Source organism: Oncorhynchus keta, unplaced genomic scaffold (genome assembly GCF_023373465.1).
Source record: "Oncorhynchus keta strain PuntledgeMale-10-30-2019 unplaced genomic scaffold, Oket_V2 Un_contig_249_pilon_pilon, whole genome shotgun sequence".
Classification (NCBI taxonomy): domain Eukaryota; kingdom Metazoa; phylum Chordata; class Actinopteri; order Salmoniformes; family Salmonidae; genus Oncorhynchus; species Oncorhynchus keta.
In genome coordinates, this window is record NW_026284213.1 from 72,711 (window position 1) to 78,002 (window position 5,292).

Here is a 5,292-nt window from a genome sequence, read left to right on the forward strand (position 1 = left end):
CTTCCTCTTTCTCCCCATCTCACTATTCCTTCCTCTTTCTCCCCATCTCACTATTCCTTCCTCTTTCTCTCCATCTCTATTCCTCTCCCCATCTCACTATTCCTTCCTCTCTCTCCCCATCTCACTATTCCTTCATCTCTATTCCTTCTCCCCATCTCACTATTCCTTCCTCTTTCTCCCCATCTCACTATTATCTCCCCATCTCCTATTCTTTTCTCCCCATCTCACTATTCCTTCCTCTTTCTCCCCATCTCACTATTCCTTCCTCTCTCTCCCCATCTCACTATTCCTTCCTCTCTCTCCCCATCTCACTATTCCTTCCTCTCTCTCCCCATCTCACTATTCCTTCCTCTTTCTCCCCATCTCACTATTCCTTCCTCTTTCTCCCCATCTCACTATTCCTTCTCTCTCTCCCCATCTCCCTATTCCTTCCACTATCTCATTCCATCTCCCCATCTCACTATTCCTTCCTCTCTCTCCCCATCTCACTATTCCTTCCTCTTTCTCCCCATCTCACTATTCCTTCCTCTCTCTCCCCATCTCACTATTCCTTCCTCTTTCTCCCCATCTCACTATTCCTTCCTCTTTCTCCCCATCTCACTATTCCTTCCTCTCTCTCCCCATCTCACTATTCCTTCCTCTCTCTCCCCATCTCCCTATTCATTCCTCTTTCTCCCCATCTCACTATTCCTTCCTCTTTCTCCCCATCTCACTATTCCTTCCTCTCTCTCCCCATCTCACTATTCCTTCCTCTTTCTCCCCATCTCACTATTCCTTCCTCTCTCTCCCCATCTCACTATTCCTTCCTCTTTCTCCCCATCTCACTATTCCTTCCTCTCTCTCCCCATCTCACTATTCCTTCCTCTTTCTCCCCATCTCACTATTCCTTCCTCTTTCTCCCCATCTCACTATTCCTTCCTCTTTCTCCCCATCTCACTATTCCTTCCTCTCTCTCCCCATCTCACTATTCCTTCTCTTCTCCCCATCTCCTATTCCTTCCTCTCTCTCATCTCACTATTCCTTCCTCTCTCTCCCCATCTCACTATTCATTCCTCTTCTCTCCCCATCTCACTATTCCTTCCTCTTTCTCTCTCCATCCCTATCCATCTCACTATTCCTTCCTCTCTCCCCATCTCACTATTCCTTCCTCTTTCCCCATCTCACTATTCCTTCCTTCTCTCCCCATCTCCCTATTCATTCCATCTCCTATCTCACTATTCCTTCCTCTTCTCTCTCCATCTCTCTCCCCATCTCACTATTCCTTTCTCTTCCCCATCTCTATTCATTCATCTCCTATCTCACTATTCCTTCCTCTTTCTCCCCATCTCACTATTCCTTCCTCTTTCTCCCCATCTCACTATTCCTTCCTCTTTCTCCCCATCTCACTATTATTCCTTTCACTCTCCTCCCCATCTCCCTATTCCTTCCTCTTTCTCCTATCTCACTATTCCTTCCTCTTTCTCCCATCTCACTATTCCTTCCTCTTTCTCCCCATCTCACTATTCCTTTTCCCCATCTTTATTCTTCCCATCCCATCTATTCCTTCCTCACTATTCTCCCCATCTCACTATTCCTTCCTCTCACTATTCCTTCCTCCCCATCTCACTATTCATTCCTCTTTCTCCCCATCTCACTATTCCTTCCTCTTTCTCCCCATCTCACTATTCTTCCTCTTTCCTCTCTCTATTCCTTCCATCTCACTATTCTATTCCTTCTTTTCCCTCCCCATCTCACTATTCCTTCCCTTCTCCCCATCTCACTATTCCTTCTTTCTCCCCATCTCCCCATCCCCACACTATTCCTTCCTCTTTCTCCCCATCTCACTATTCATTCCTCTTTCTCCCCATCTCACTATTCCTTCCTCTTTCTCCCCATCTCACTATTCCTTCCTCTTTCTCCCCATCTCACTATTCCATTCCATCTCCCATCTCACTATTCCTTCCTCTTTCTCCCCATCTCACTATTCCTTCCTCTTTCTCCCTATCTCACTATTCCTTCCTCTTTCTCCCCATCTCAGATCTCCCTATATTCCTTCTCTTTCTCCCTATCTCACTATTCCTTCCCTTCCCTCAGATCCCCAGTCACTATGGGAGCCTCACTCTCCCCATCTCACTATTCCTTCCATCTCCCTATCTCCCTATTCCTTCCCTCACTATCTCCCTATTCTCACTATTCATTCCATCTCCCTATCTCACTATTCCTTCCTCTTTCTCCCCATCTCACTATTCCTACCTCTTTCTCCCCATCTCACTATTCCTACCTCTTTCTCTCCATCTCCCTATTCATTCCATCTCTCTATCTCACTATTCCTTCCTCTTCCCTCCCCATCTCGCTGTCTCTACCTCCCTTTCTCACTCTTCCTCCCTCCCTCTCTTTTTCCATCTCCCCATTTATCCCCTCTCTCTCTTTCTCTCTCTCTCCTCATCTTTCCATTTCCAGCAGTCAGTATGAGAGAAGCAGAGCCAGTTGATATTCTGTGTTAGGCCTTATCATAGTGACTGTGATCAGAGCTATCCTCAGGGCTATTCTCTACTGTTTAACACAGGAGCATGAAGAGGTCATGTTTTCTCTCTGTCTCTCTCTCCATCTCTCTCTCTTTCACTGTGCGCATGTGTGAGTGTGTGTGTGTGGAGAAAAGCATGTCCATGGGAAAAGGCTGTGTGTTTATAGTGGGCCATCTGGCCTCTTAGAACATAGCAGTAAATTATACCTAGAGAGAGGAGAGGAGACGAGAGAAGAGGAAATGAACGGAGAGGAGATGAGAGAAGGAGAGTAGACGAGAGATGAGAGAAGACGAGACAGAGAGAGGAGAGAGGAGAGAAGAGAGACGAGAGGAGAGAGATGAGAGACGTGGGAGAGCGAGGAGAGGAGGAGGAGAGGGAGAGGAGAGGAGGAGAGAGGAGGGAGAGGAGGAGAGAGAGAAGAGGAGACGAGAGGAGATGGGAGATGAGAGAAGATGGGAGAGAGGAGAGAGATGGGAGAGAGAGATCCCCACAGATGGGAGAGGAGAGGAGAGGAAACGTCCTCTTACAATCTCCTCCTCTCCCCAGAAAACCCTCACTGCCACTTCTGTTATACAACTCTGGATATTTATATTTTGTGTTGAGAAACTGGAGAGCAAAGACCTGAGGTCTGTTGAAACCCTATGACCCCCACACAGCTGATCGCCACAGTCACTATGGGACCCCCACACAGCAGATCCCCACAGTCACTATGGGACCCCCACACAGCTGATCCCCACAGTCACTATGGGAGCCCCACACAGCAGATCCCCACAGTCACTATGGGACCCCCACACAGCAGATCCCCACAGTCACTATGGGACCCCCACACAGCAGATCCCCACAGTCACTATGGGACCCCACACAGCAGATCCCCACAGTCACTATGGGACCCCACACAGCAGATCCCCACAGTCACTATGGGACCCCCACACAGCAGATCCCCACAGTCACTATGGGACCCCCACACAGCAGATCCCCACAGTCACTATGGGACAGCCCCACACAGCATATCCCCACAGTCACTATGGGACCCCCACACAGCAGATCCCCACAGTCACTATGGGACCCCCACACAGCAGATCCCCACAGTCACTTTGGGACCCCCACACAGCAGATCCCCACAGTCACTTTGGGACCCCCACACAGCAGATCCCCACAGTCACTTTGGGACCCCCACACAGCAGATCCCCACAGTCACTATGGGACCCCCACACAGCAGATCCCCACAGTCACTATGGGACCCCCACACAGCATATCCCCACAGTCACTATGGGACCCCCACACAGCAGATCCCCACAGTCACTATGGGACCCCCACACAGCAGATCCCCACAGTCACTATGGGACCCCCACACAGCATATCCCCACAGTCACTATGGGACCCCCACACAGCATATCCCCACAGTCACTATGGGACCCCCACACAGCAGATCCCCACAGTCACTTTGGGAGGCAGGTAGCCTAGCAGTTAAGAGCTGGCGGCCTAGCGGTTAAGAGCAGGTAGCCTAGCGGTTAAGAGCAGGTAGCCTAGTGGTTCAGAGCAGGTAGCCTAGCGGTTAATAGCAGGTAGCCTAGCGGTTAAGAGAAGGTAGCCTAGTGGTAAAGAGCAGGTAGCCTAGCAGTTAAGAGCAGGTAGCCTAGCGGTTAAGAGCAGGTAGCCTAGCGGTTAAGAGCAGGTAGCCTAGCGGTTAAGAGCAGGTAGCCTAGCGGTTCAGAGCAGGTAGCCTAGCAGTTAAGAGAAGGTAGCCTAGTGGTTGAGAGTAGGTAGCCTAGCGGTTAAGACAGGTAGCCTAGCGGTTAAGAGAAGGTAGCCTAGTGGTAAAGAGCAGGTAGCCTAGCAGTTAAGAGAAGGTAGCCTAGCGGTTAAGAGCAGGTAGCCTAGCGGTTAAGAGCAGGTAGCCTAGTGGTTCAGAGCAGGTAGCCTAGCGGTTCAGCACAGGTAGCCTAGCGGTTCAGAGCAGGTAGCCTAGCAGTTAAGAGAAGGTAGCCTAGTGGTTCAGAGCAGGTAGCCTAGCGGTTAAGAGCAGGTACAGGTCAGAGCAGGTAGCCTAGCAAGCCTAGCAGGTTAAGAGAAGGTAGCCTAGCGGTAAAGAGCAGGTAGCCTAGCAGTTAAGAGAAGGTAGCCTAGTGGTTCAGAGTAGGTAGCCTAGCGGTTAAGCACAGGTCGCCTAGCAGTTAAGAGAAGGTAGCCTAGCGGTTAAGCACAGGTAGCCTAGCGGTTAAGCACAGGTAGCCTAGCGGTTAAGAGAAGGTAGCCTAGCGGTTCAGAGCAGGTAGCCTAGCGGTTAAGAGAAGTTAGCCTAGCGGTTCAGAGCAGGAAGCCTAGCGGTTAAGAGCAGGTACCCTAGCGGTTCAGAGCAGGTAGCCTAGAGGTTAATAGAAGGTAGCCTAGCGGTTCAGAGCAGGTAGCCTAGCGGTTCAGAGCAGGTAGCCTAGCGGTTCAGAGCAGGTAGCCTAGCAGTTAAGAGCAGGTAGCCTAGCAGTTAAGAGCAGGTAGCCTAACGGTTAAGAGCAGGTAGCCTAGTGGTTCAGAGCAGGTAGCCTAGCGGTTAAGAGCAGGTAGCCTAGCGGTTACTAGCAGGTAGCCTAGCGGTTAAGAGCAGGTAGCCTAGCAGTTAAGAGAAGATAGCCTAGTGGTTAAGAGCAGGTAGCCTAGCGGTTAAGAGCAGGTAGCCTAGCAGTTAAGAGAAGGTAGCCTAGCGGTTAAGAGAAGGTAGCCTAGCGGTTAAGAGAAGGTAGCCTAGCGGTTCAGAGCATTGGGCCAGTAACTGAAATCCGTTTGCTCATGT

The 5,292-nt window shown here is 50.3% G+C and overlaps 1 long non-coding RNA gene across 3 annotated transcripts; it reads left to right on the plus strand.

Annotated features, from left to right (window-relative positions):
- The first annotated feature begins 4,178 nt into the window (after positions 1-4,178).
- Positions 4,179-4,957, plus strand: LOC127922246 (uncharacterized). Of its 3 annotated transcripts, XR_008110656.1 has the most exons (4): positions 4,179-4,223; positions 4,443-4,464; positions 4,755-4,776; positions 4,887-4,957. It is a non-coding gene; the product is annotated as an uncharacterized LOC127922246 (long non-coding RNA). The 3 variants fall into 3 exon arrangements; XR_008110657.1 differs by lacking the exon at positions 4,755-4,776; XR_008110658.1 differs by lacking the exon at positions 4,443-4,464.
- Positions 4,958-5,292: the final 335 nt, after the last annotated feature.